General features: G+C 41.8%; 1 protein-coding gene across 1 annotated transcript in view; it reads left to right on the forward strand.

The window, feature by feature from the left end:
• RRAS2 (RAS related 2) overlaps positions 1-12,961 on the forward strand; it is a 93,418-nt gene that overhangs the window by 32,301 nt on the left and 48,156 nt on the right. The gene's annotated exons all lie outside the window — the stretch shown is intronic.

Consider the following 12,961-nt stretch of genomic DNA (forward strand, 5'->3'; position numbering starts at 1 on the left):
GTGAAGTAATATGTTCACTGACCACAGGGAGCTTAAAAGAATGCTTTCCAATCCTTCAGCAAGCAGACTGTGGCATCCTTCCTTCCCAAGTGGAATAAATTCAGTAGTATTTATTGAGCACTTACTGTGTGCAGAGCACTGTATTAAGTGCTTGTATTATGGGAACGTGTCTGCTAATTCTGTTGTATTGTACTCTCCCAAGCTCTTAGTATAGTCCTCCGCCCACAGTAAGCGCTCAATAAATACAATTGACTGACTGAACCAGGCAGTTCCCTCCTAAAGTGAGGGAAGTGGCTGTGGAGCACTGTTGAGAATATTTCCGCACGCTTTTGCAAATGTTTCTCCCCCTCTAGTCTGTAAGCTCGTCTGGACAGGGAATGTGTCTGTTTATTGCTATACTCTCCCAAGCCGCTTAGTACTGTGCTCTACACACAGTAAGTGCTCAATAAATATGACTAACTGAGCCAGGTGGTGCCCTGCTAAAGTGAGGGAAGAGGCTGCTGTTGGGTTCTTGCCCTCAGCACTGGCCTGGGAACAGACAAGTTTGGAACTTGTCTTTATAATCCTCTGGACTGTAAACTCATTGTGGGCAGGGAACATCTCTGTTAAATTGTACTCTGCCAAGCTGCTTAGTACAGTGCTCTGCACACATTGAGGAAGCAGCGTGGTTTAGTGGAGAGAGCACGGGCTTGGGAGTCAGAGGTCGTGGGTTCTAGTCCCAGATCCGCCACTTGTCAGCTGCATGACTTTGGGCAGTCACCTAACCTCTCTGTGCTTCAGTTATCTCATCTGTAAAATGGGAATTAAGACTGTGAGCCCCACATGAGACAACCTGATTACCTTGTATCTACCCCAGTGCTTAGATCAGGGCTTGGCACATATTAAGCGCTTAACAAATACCATTATAAGTATTATTATGATCAATAAATACAATTGATTCATATTTAAAGTCTAAGCCAAGTATTGCAACTGCAGGGGAAGAAGAGTGGCTGAGTGGATAGAGCTCAGATCCGGGAGTCAGAAGGATCTGGGTTCTAATTCCAACTCCACCACTTGTCTGCTGTGTTATCTTGAGCAAGTCACTTCTTTGTGCCTCATTTACCTCATCTGTAAAATGGGGATTGAGTGAGAGCCTCATATGGGACAGCTACTGCATCTAACCTGTTTATCTTGTTTCTACCCCAGTGCTTAGAACAGTGACTAGCACATAGTAATGGCTTAGCAAATGCTATTAAAAAAACAAAACAAAAAAGAGCTTTCAAGGGATCACAGGGCCTGTGGCAAGTGGAAAGTTGGGGAATGTTTCTGCTAATTCCATTGTATTGTACTCTCCTAAGCGCTTAGTATAGTGATCTGCACATAGTAAGTGCTCAGTAAGTACCATGGATTGATTGGGGTTGTGAGAGTGGAAGGACACAGAAAAATCAGTTTAAGGAGATAAAGAAATGGTAAGCAGAGAGAAATAAGCTAGTCATTCTCTGAACAAAGTGAATCATTTTTTTTTTCCTCCTTCAGTGCGGCTGTGTAAAAATATATTTTTTTGAGGCTTTGTTAGTTCCTGGTATGCTGTTCAAAAATAGACATGTGTGATTTTAATGCGTGTGTTTGTGTGTATTTTCAGGGTGGGAGGAGGGGGAAGTGAGCTGAGGATGGTTGACAAATGGGTTTTTTAAAATAAGTCTAAATAAATGTGCCTGATTCACCTTAAAGGGGAATGAATCTTTGGCCTTATCGTATTTAGTTGGATATGTGATGTGTGGATTATTTTGGATTGGTTTGACAGAAGAATGCTGTAATCACTCTTGTGATGCATCTCCAAATTCATACTTTATTATCAGTCAATCAGTGGTATTTAGTGAGTGGTTACTGTGTGTAGAACACCACTTCAGAGAGTACAACAGAGTTGGTAGATTCCTTCCCTGCTTAAAACCAGCTAACAGTCTACCGATTTAGATTAGATTTATCTAGCATTTTTCTCTAATGATTATCAGTTACCAGCTTAGGATAGTTGGCATTCCCCTTTCTCTTTCTCTGAATGTGTGAGACATTTGTTAAGTACTTACTGTGCTTGACAGTAAGTACTTAACTGTGTCAAGCACTGGGGAAATCACTGGGGAAATCAGGCACCTGATCCCACATGGGGCCTACAATCCAATAAGATGAAGAACAGGTATTGAATGCCCATTTCACAGTTGAGGAAACTGAGGCATAGAAGTCAGAAGAACCTGGGTTCTAACCCCGGCTCCACTATTTGTCTGCTGTGTGACCTTGGGCAAATCACTTGACTTCTCTGTGCCTCAGTTACCTCATTTGTAAAATGGGGATTTCGACTGTGAGCCCTAAGTGGGACAGGGCCTGTGTTCAAACTTGTACCTACCCCAATGCTAAGTACAGTGCCCGGCATGGGGTAAGTGCCTAACAAAAACCATAAAAAAAAAATGCCCAAGGTCACAAAGCAGACAAGCAATGGAGCTGGGATTAGAACCCAGGTCCTCTCACTCCCAGGCTTGTGCTCTTTCCACTAGGCCATGTTGCTTGTACCCTTCTACCCCTTCCTCCATCCTTCTTCTATCCATCCACCCCCTTCACTAATTCAGTTATCTACTGTGTGCCGAGCACTGTACTATGTGCTTGGGTCTGTTCTACTTCCTTTCATCAATGTAGCTGAATTTCTTAATACAGTTCAGAAATATTATACTCCCGATTCAGTGGCAAAGCTAAACGATTCCAGTAGGTCTCAGTTTATTTTTCCCACATTAACGAGTGGAATAAGATGTCAGAAATCATTCACATTTTGAATTAAACTTGTTCTTTTTGCAATTGTTTGCTTTTTGGAGGCCTTACAAAACAAATCTTTGAGTCTGTAAAAGACACCCTCATACAAGTGTGTTGCATTTTTACTGAGCCTATCTGAAAGTTCATTTGGTTTTTGAGACAGTGAGCGTTAACCTTTAACTGTTCTGTGTACGCTGAATAAGCTCTTAAATTTACTGGAAAGCCAGCCTGTGACATTGGTGGGTTTAAACCAGCTTGTGATATTAGAATTTTTGGTCTAAGTGGAAAAAAAAGAGTGTGGGAGTGTGTAACATGCATTTAAAACTTGTTTAGTGGTTTATTGTGATACAGTTTGACTTTTCTATGAAGGTCTACCTTCCCGGAGTACTGCTATTTTGTTTCATTTTGCTTCTTAGAGATGTGGGATAAACTTTGAGATTGAAAATTTAGAACAGTATCCATGTAACCATTTGGTCCTTAAATGTAGCAAATCTATAAAGATGGAGGGAGCCACTTGTAGAAATTATTTTTGTGTAATTAAAACTGTAGGTAGAAAATTATTGCTTGGAAAAATAATTCATAAGTAATTTTTTTAAAGAAAAAGCACTTTTTAAAACGTTAAATATTGTAGAATTTTGAGTCCCTTTTCAAATCAAGGCCCATTATGTGCCTCCTATTAATTTTTCATAGTTTCAACAAAAACTTCTGGCTTCCATTCCAGTATGTAAACATATAGTACAGTTAAGCACTGTGCATTCGTTATTCAACATGTTTCATTAAGTTACTATTACTCAATATCATTGTCTAGCAGTGAATATCATAGAAGGGGTTTGGTCAATAAAGATTTTAGGATGTAGTCCTTCTAGGATCAACCCAATGTAACACTTCTCAAATCTAGGTGAGTTAATTAATTAATCAGTGGGATTAACTGTGTGCAGATCATCATCATCAGATCACTGCACTAAGCGCTTGGGAAAGTACAATACAATAATAATAATTGTGGTATTTGTTAAGCACTTATTATGTGTACTAAGAGCCGGGGTGGAAACAAGGTAATCAGGTTGGACACAGTGCCTGTCCCACATGGGGCTCACAGTCTTAATCCCCATATTACAGATGAGGTAACTGAGGCACAGAAGTTAAGTGACTTGCCTAAGGTCACACAGCAGACAGGAGGTGGAGCCAGGATTGGAACCAGGTCCTTCTGACTCCCAGGGCACTAGCTCTATCTTTTAGGCCACACTGCTTCTCCATTGAGTTGGTAGAAACATTTCCTGCCCTCTAGGTGCTTATTAGAGACTAATATAAATGAATAAACTACAGATATGTACATAAGTGTTGTGGGGTTGAGGGTGGGGTGAATATCAAGTGCTCAAAAGGTACAGATCCAAGTGCATGGGCTAGGCAGAAGGGAGGGAGAATAGAGGAAAAGAGGACTTAATTGAGGAAGACTTCTTATAGATGTGATTTTAATAAGGTTTTGAAGATGGGGGAGTTGGGAGGGAGGGGGTCTGTCATATATAGATGGGTACAGAGGTCAGAGGGGAGGATATGGCCAAATAGATGAAACTGAGTTACACTGAGTAAATTGGCATTAGAGGAGCTAAGTATGCAGACAGGGCTGTAGTAGGAGATCAGCAAGGTGAGGTTTGTTTGTTTTTAATGGGATTTATCAAGTGTTTTTTATGTGCCAGGCACTGTACTATGGGCTGGGGTAGATACAAGATAATCAGGTTGGACACAGTCCATGTCCTACTTGAGGCTCAGTCTTAATCCCCGTTTTACAGATGAGAGAACTGAGACACAGAGAAGTTAAGTGACTGGCCCAAGATCACAGAGCAGTCAACTGATGGAGCCGGGATTAGAAAACCCAGGTCCTCTGACTCACAGGCTCATGCTCTTTCCACTAGATCACACTGCTCCTTGTAGGAGGGGGCAAGCAGAATGCCTTAAAGCTGACGGAAGCTTGTCCCTGTAGACTGTAAGATCATTGTGAACAGGGAATGTGTCTGTTTATTGTTATATTGTCCTCCCCTAAGAGCTTAGTTCAGTGCTCTGCACACAGTAAACACTCAATGATTATGATTGAATGAATGAATGACTGGAAAGGAATTTCTGTTTGATGGGGAAGTAGATGGGCAACCATTGGACCTTTTCGAGGAGTGGGGAGACATGGACTCTTGTCGGCTGTGTGACTGTGGGCAAGTCACTTAACTTCTCTGTGCCTCAGTTCCCTCATCTGTAAAATGGGGATTAAGACTGTGAGCCCCACGTGGGACAACCTGATTCCCCTTTGTCTACCCCAGCGCTTAGAACAGTGCTCGGCACATAGTAAGCGCTTAACAAATACCAACATTATTATTATTATTATTGTTTATTTGTTTTATTTTTTTAAGAAAAATGATCAGGGCAGCAGAGCGAAGTCTGGACTGGAGTTGGGAGAGACAGCAGGAGGCAGGGAGGTCAGCAAGGAGACTGTCATCAAAATAGCATCTTGCTAGCTTAGTATTTGTTTCTAGTAAATCACTATTTCCCCAGCAGTTGTCAGAACATTTCCTTAGCTAGCAAATGGTACTGTTCTAATTGCATTCTAAGGGAAAGTACCAAAATAGAGGATTAAAAGACAGGATATCCGTTTTTGACTTGAATTTTGACACTGAATGTGGTAGATGTAAGGAAGTAATACATATTCCTTCAAGTTTTCCTCTCTTTGTAAATGGAATGATGGTTAATAATTGCCACCTGTTTGCCTCCCAGGGATTTGGAAAGTTTAATCTTTTAAATATTTGTCAAACGCTTGCTGTGTCATGGATGGATGATTTTGGGCACCAAACATTGTTACCAATATTCACATGAAGAATATTAATGAGCAAATGAGTTCAGTCATTCAAAGAAATTAACCCATGTGGGTATCTATTTTCCTTCCAACCCTGCCCATTTTTTTATGGTATTTGTCAAGGGCTTAATTGTGCCAAACACTGTACTAAGCACTCGGATAGATATAAGGTTGGACATAGTGCATGTCCCACAGGGAGCTCACTTTCCTAATCCCCATTTTACAGATGAGGTAACTGAGGGACAGAGAAGTTAAGTGATTTGCCCAAGGTCACACAGCAGCAAGTGGTGGAACTAGAATTAGAACTCATATCCTTCTGACTCCCAGGCCCATGCTCTGTCCACTAGGCAACACTGCCTCTCCTCTTTTGTAGGTTGGTTCCAGGCTGTTCGTACAGTTAATGATACACACTTGGCAAAAGACACCCTATATTATCTCAATCGTTCCTATTTATTGAGCACTTACTGTGTGCAGAACACTGCACTAAGCACTTGGGAAAGTATAATATAATGATACAGAAGACACATTCCCTGCCTATAATGAGGTTACATTCTAGAGGAAATATTTGGAATATTCTATTTCAAAGTCAGAAGATTCCAGGCCACTGTGTAATTTGTTTGCCCTGGTTTTTAGTGAACTAAACCTAAGACTCAAACCTGGAGAAATTGTCTGAAATGGGGAATGGGGTGGCTTAAGCAGCATGGCATAGTGGATAGAGCAGGGGCCTAGGATTCAGAAGGTCATAGGTTCTAATCTTAGCTCTGCCATTTGTCTGCTGTATGACCTTGGGCAAGTCACCTAACTTGTCTGGGCCTCAGTGACCTCATCAGTAAAATGGGGATCGAGACTGTGAGTCCCAAGTGGGACAGAGACGGTGTCCAACCCGATTAGCTTCTATCCACCCCAGCGTTTAGTACACAGTAAGTGCTTAACAAATACCATTATTATTATTGTTAGTAATAATAATGATGTATTAAGCATTGGATGCAGAGTTGTGCCAGACCCCCAGCTCTGACCACTAATTAACCATGTGACTTTGGACCCAAGGAAGATGATAACCTCTCTTTAGTTTAGATCTTCATAAGCAAATTCTTTGAAAATTCTGATTCAGAAATTGCTATTCTTTTTCTTTTACCTCAGTGAAAGTGTTTTCTTAGTCTGAGGTGTCTTGATAAGTGAGGCCAAAGAATATTCCTAGCCTTGAATTAACCAGATAGTTGGCTAGGATAGGTATAGCTTGGGTCTCATTTCCTCTACAGCTACCTCATTGGACTGTTGTGAAAATTAATCATCTCATGGAAGAGAGCACTCTGTGCTATATAAATCTTGAGTTTCGGTATCATTATTATTATTATTATTATGAAAAACTACATAAGAAATTAGGCAGAAATTGCTTTTAGGTTTCTTAGATGTTTGAAAAATAGCTTCAGACAGTCATCGTTCAAAAATAATCTTTTATATATATATATTCATATTCAAAATAGAGACCTAATCTAGGACATTCATTCAGTCATATTTATTGAGTGCTTACTGTGTGCAGAGCACTGTATTAAGTGCTTGGAAAGTATAATTCAGCAATAGAGAGACAATCCCTGCCCACACCGGGTTTACAGTCTAGAAGAGGGGAGACAGACATCAAAACAAGTGAAGAGGCATCAATAGTATCAATATAAGTAAATAGAATTATAGATATATGCACATCAAAACAAGTAAACAGGCATTAATATAAATAAATAGAATTATAGATATATACAAATATACACAAGTACTGTGAGGTGGGGGGGTGGAGAGAGCAAAGGGAGCGAGTCAGGGCAATGGGGAGGGGAGAGGGAGCTGAGGAAAAGGAAGGCTTAGTCTGGGATACACAGAGCATCATGGTTATTGTGAATAATTTGTGATTTCAACTCAGGCCTTTTCTGGAGTGAGAATGGCCTTAAGAAAAGCCTTCCAGGCCCCAAATCATGCTCCAAGCCCTGCCCAAGGAAAGCAGGGTTTGTAGCAATAATAATAATGATGAGGATGATGATAATTGTGGAAGTTCATTCATTCAATCGTATTTATTGAGCACTTACTGTGTGCAGAGCACTGTACTAAGAGCTTGGAAAGTACAATTCGGCAACAGAGACAGTCCCTACCCAACAACGGTATTTAAGTGCTTACTGTGTGCCTGACACTGGGCAGAGGCAAGACACTGTTAGTTGCTGATGCATAGTTTTTCCTACAGGCACAGGGACTTCCATCTATCAATCGGTCCTATTTATTGAGTGCTTACATTGTGCCCAGGCCAGTACTAAGCTCCTCTAGACTGTGAGCTCGTTGTGGGTAGGGAGTGTGTCCATTTATTGTTGTATTGTACTCTCCCTAGTACTTAGTACAGTGCTTTGCTCACACTAAGTCTTCAATAAATAAGATTGCCTGACTCTTGGGCAATTATAATACAAAAGAGGTGGAAAACACACTCCCTGCTCACATCAGGCTTATAGCCTAGAGGAGGAAGATTACGGTGTGTATAGTTACATGCACCCATGACGATGTCTTAGTCGCTCTCCTGCCCTGTGATTGTGGTTGAGGTAACCCAAGATGAGAATGGTGATGGAGAACAAAGGAGTTCAGTCAGCCCCAGCCTGCCTTTCTGCTGCCTGCCCTGAGGCCCAGGTGGGGCTTTGGTCATGCTGACCTGTACTTCTAGGAGTCATCTAGTACATAGTCCTATTTTAAGGTAGGAGCATACCCAGTCGGTCCTAAACTGAACGACAGGTGTCAGTCTTGAAGATCTCCAGGGAAATAATAGGAATAACTGTGATATTCGTTAAGTGCTTACTTTGTGTCAAGCACCCTCCTAAGTGCCAGGGTAGATAGAGGATAATCGGGTTGGATACAGTTCCACATAGGGCTCATGGTCTTAATCTTCATTTTACAGATGAGGGAACTGAGGCCCAGTGAGTGAAGCAACATGCCCAAGGTCACACTGCAGAGAAGTGGCAGAGCCGGGGTTAGAACCCAGGTCCTTCTGACTCCCAAACCCGGGCTCTGTTATCCCATCCACTGTTGCGATTAAGATAAAGGAAGCATTTAAAAATGGCCATAACTAAAACTCAGTGTGCGCTCGTTTAGTTGCCATACTTTTTGTAACTGGGCCACTTCAAGCCACAGGTTGCCATCAACTATGGAGAAGACCAACAAGAAATAGCCCAAATAATGAAGGCTATAGATAGAAAGGTTAGGCACCAAAATGAACAGAGATGTGTTTGTATTTTTCAGTATTTGGCAAAGTTTTAATTTATGACAAAGCTTTGTCTGCAAACAGACAAAGTTAATCAATCAATGGTATTTATTGCACACTTACTGTTTGCAGAGCACTGTACTAAGCATTTGGGAGAGCACAATATAACAGAGTTGGTAGCCACCTTCCAATGAGCTTTTAACTGCTGTGGATTCATTTGTCATCATAGCAAGTGCCAAGCCAATAGTCAACTGCATTCTTATTATTCTGCTTTTTTGATTGCCTCTGGAAAGGTCACTTGGTGTGATTGTTTTATTTTTTCCCTAAAGTCCATGTTACTTAGTGTTTATGATGCCATAACCTCTTGAAATTACAGATTTCATAGGAAGGTGCTGAATAAATCTAGATCTGTAAGCTCATTGTGGGCAGGGAATGTGTCTGTTCTATTGTCTGCACTCTGCCAAGCGCTTAGTAGAGTTCCCTGTATACAGTAAGTGCTCAATAAATACAACTGATTGATTGATAGATAATTCTGTTGCAGGCCTTAGTGGCTTTCAACCATGGTATTTTTGTACTCTGTCAAGCACTTACACAAAGTAAGTGCTCAATAATACCATTGATTATCAGTGTGTATGTATCTAGCTCCACAGGGCAGTCTGGGACTCTTTTTTTTGGATTTTGTTAAGTGTTCACTATGTGCTAGGCACAGTACTATGCTCTGGATAGATTCATTCATTCATTCAATCGTATATATTGAGCGCTTCCTGTGTGCAGAGCACTGTACTAAGCGCTTGGAAAGTACAATTCGGTACAAGCTAATCAAGTTGGAAACAGTCTATGTCCCACATGGGGCTCATAATCTTAATCCCCATTTTACAGATGAGAAAACTGAGGCCCCAGAGAAATGAAGTGACTCTCCCAAGGTCATGCAGTGGAACCAGGATTAGAATCCAGGTCCTCCTGAATCGCGGGCCTGGACTCTGCATACTAGGCCATGCTGCTACTGTTGGTGGTTCTATCCCAATAGGGCTGGTCTGACCCCAAGTTGGTCACTTGACTGACCACGAAGTGTGCCTGGTAACTTTTTTCTTTGTCATTCCTGGAGAGAAATCTGCTTCACCAATATTATGCCCATGGATTGCATCAAAATTATAAGCTTCTGTTGATACTGTTTTAGTTGCTCTAACAGTGTATTTGCATGCAATAGTTCTTACTGCCACATTAGCTGATTTGAGGCCGTCTTATCTCCAACTCTGATTCCTTCTCTCCTCCCTTCTGGTTCCCACTGGTGATTTTCTCTGGTAAACCCCCTAGGGATATTTTTGTTCTCTTGCCCCATCTGCTTCTTCAGCCAGCTCTCCAGATTGATAGGACCCCATAGAGCAGACTGAGCTGGGAAATGGTTGACTTTGTCTCGGGTACTTCTCTTTCTCTTTGGGGTCACCTTCTTCTGGGGCTTGGATGAATTGGAGCTAGAGATTGGAGTTGGCAGATGCTCTGGCTAAGAAAATTTCCTCCACAGAAAACACTGGAGCATTTGGGGACTGCTGCTGTTTGGTATGCAACAGCTTTGTACAATGTGCTGCACATAGTAAGTGCTCAGTCAGTCAATCAATCAGTTGCATTTATTGAGTGCTTACTCTGTGCAGAACACTGAACTAAGTGCTCAAGGCAACTGAATTAGCAGGCGTATTCCCTGCCCATTACAAGCTTACAGCCTAGAGGGCAGGGCAGACATTAATGTGAATAAATGTCATAATAGTTTAAAGATATGTATATAAGTGCTGTGGGGTTGGAAGCAGGCAAATATCAAATGTCCAAGAGTCAGATTGAAGTGCATAGTTGTTACGGGGAGGGAATGTGTTTCTTATTGTATTGTACTTTCCCAAGCGCTTAGTATAGTGCTCTGAACACAGTAAGTGCTCAATAAATGATTGAATAGGCGATGCAGAGCAAATACCATTGCTTGCTTGACTGATGGATTTAATGACACTTCTCTGTTTCTGGTGAGTTGAGACTATTTGCTGGAGGATGTATACCATTTCTGTGCTAAGTTGGCCCAGAATCATGCCACAGTCATAATTGTGGTATTTAAGAGCTTACAGTGTGCCGAGCAGTGCACTAAACACTGGATTGGGAACAGCACAGAGAGGCTGGACACACCCCCTCTTCCACAAGAGGCTCAAGTCTGAGGGAGGAAGAGCAGCTCTTTACTCCCCATTTTCCAGATAAGGAAACCGAGAGAGAGAGAAGTTAAGTGACGTGCTCAAGGTCAAGTAGCAGGCAGTCCTGGAAATCATTTCTGGTTCAGTGTAGGCCAGCCTGGGACATCATGTCCTAGTGGACCAGTTAGTCATATTTTTTGAGCCGCTTACTGTGTGCAGAGCACTGTACTAAGCGCTTGGGAGAGGCCCTACCCACAGTGAGCTTACAGTCTAGAGGGGGGAGAAAGGCATGAATAGTAATAAATAAATGACAGATATGGGCAGAAAGTGCTGTGAGGGGGGGATGAATAAAGGGAGCGAGTCAGGATGATGCAGAAGAGAGTGGGAGAAGAGGAAAGGAAGGCTTAGTCAGGGAAGGCCTCTTCAAAGAGTTGGGTCTTCAATAAGACTCTCAAGGAGCCAGGGGAGTAATTGTCTGTCGGATATGAGGAGGGAGGGCGTTCCAGGCCCGAGGCAGGATGTGGGCAAGAGGTCAGGGCCGACCAAGGCATGGAGGACCATAGAAATGACCCTTTCAGGACGCTAAATCCTCAGCCAGATCCAGAAACCTCCTCCGTGATATGTTTGTGAGTGTGGGTGGCCTTGTTTAATCTCTCCCTTAGGTTGAAAATGCTTGAGGATAGGGATTGTCTTTACTCTGTAAATAGTAGGAAGAGTAATGGCATTTATTGAACGCCCTCTTAGTGCAGTGCATTGGACTAAGCACTCAGGAGAGAGAATAGGACAATTGTCTCAAGTGCCTAGTTAAAAGGCAGTGGTCCCAATGAGTTGTCTACAGAAATTGTCGTGTGAATCAGCTATTTATCTAGACCCCTGCCTCACTGGAGATATGTTGTGTGATTTTTAAAAAGGGTACTGAACTTTGTTGCCTCCAATTAGAAGACACCGATATTTCTTTATCACGAAGTTTATGATGTTTCTCTGGGAGGGTGCTAAGCATTTTAAACTCAAAGGAATGTTTTTCAGGCTTAGAAATGTCCTGCAGGAGGACAATTTACCAACAAACTAATCTGCGTAAATACAGATCTGACTGGATTTTTCAGTTTCCATTTTGTTTTTAAAATAAAAAATATAAGAACCACCCATCTCCAGTGAGATCTAGTTGAAACTGAGCCTTTTTTGTTGTTGTTGTTGTTGTTGAACTTCTGACTTCACAGGTCAGAATGGCTCCATTTGAAAAATCAGTGGTGCTATTTTCAGTAGGCTTAAAGTACTGAGTGTCACAGCACTTTTTCACCTTTTTTTCTCATTTTCTAATTTTGGGAAGAACAAGAAAACGTGGTTAGAGCCAATGGGTAGGTCCTCCATGAATTTGAAACATTTGGGAATGGAGAAATAGTCTTGGCGCTTACAGCGTTTGGATTTTTCAGTTTCCCTAAAGAACGGTTCCGTGTGATTTCTTTTTCTAGGCTGGGAAAGGTGTTTGATTTGGTATCTGCTTATTGCAGAGTATTCAGATTGGAATCTGCTTCATCCTTGCTTGGATTCCACTTTTTTTTTTTGGTGGTATTTGTTAAAAACTCACTATGAGACAGGCAGTGTGCTAGTGCAGAGATAGATACATGATAGGTTATGTCCCTCAAGGGGTTTACAGTCTTAAGTCCCATTATAGATGAGGTATCTGAAATACAGAGAGGTTTAAGTGACTTGCCCAGGGTCAAACAACTGACAAGTGTCAGAGCTGGGATTTGAATCCAGGACCCTCTGACTCCCAAACCCGTACTCCATCCACTAGGCCACATGACTTCTCAACATTTAGACAACATGTAAACATGAAGGTTAAACTAAGGAAATAGCTTTAAGATTCTGTAAATCGGGGCTTAAGCTTTTCTTTTTCCATTGCTACCAAAACCTTTTGAGAGATTTTTTTGCTAGGCTGAACTTCAGACTTGAAAATGACAA

Source organism: Ornithorhynchus anatinus, chromosome 3 (assembly GCF_004115215.2).
Source record: "Ornithorhynchus anatinus isolate Pmale09 chromosome 3, mOrnAna1.pri.v4, whole genome shotgun sequence".
Classification (NCBI taxonomy): Eukaryota; Metazoa; Chordata; class Mammalia; order Monotremata; family Ornithorhynchidae; genus Ornithorhynchus; species Ornithorhynchus anatinus.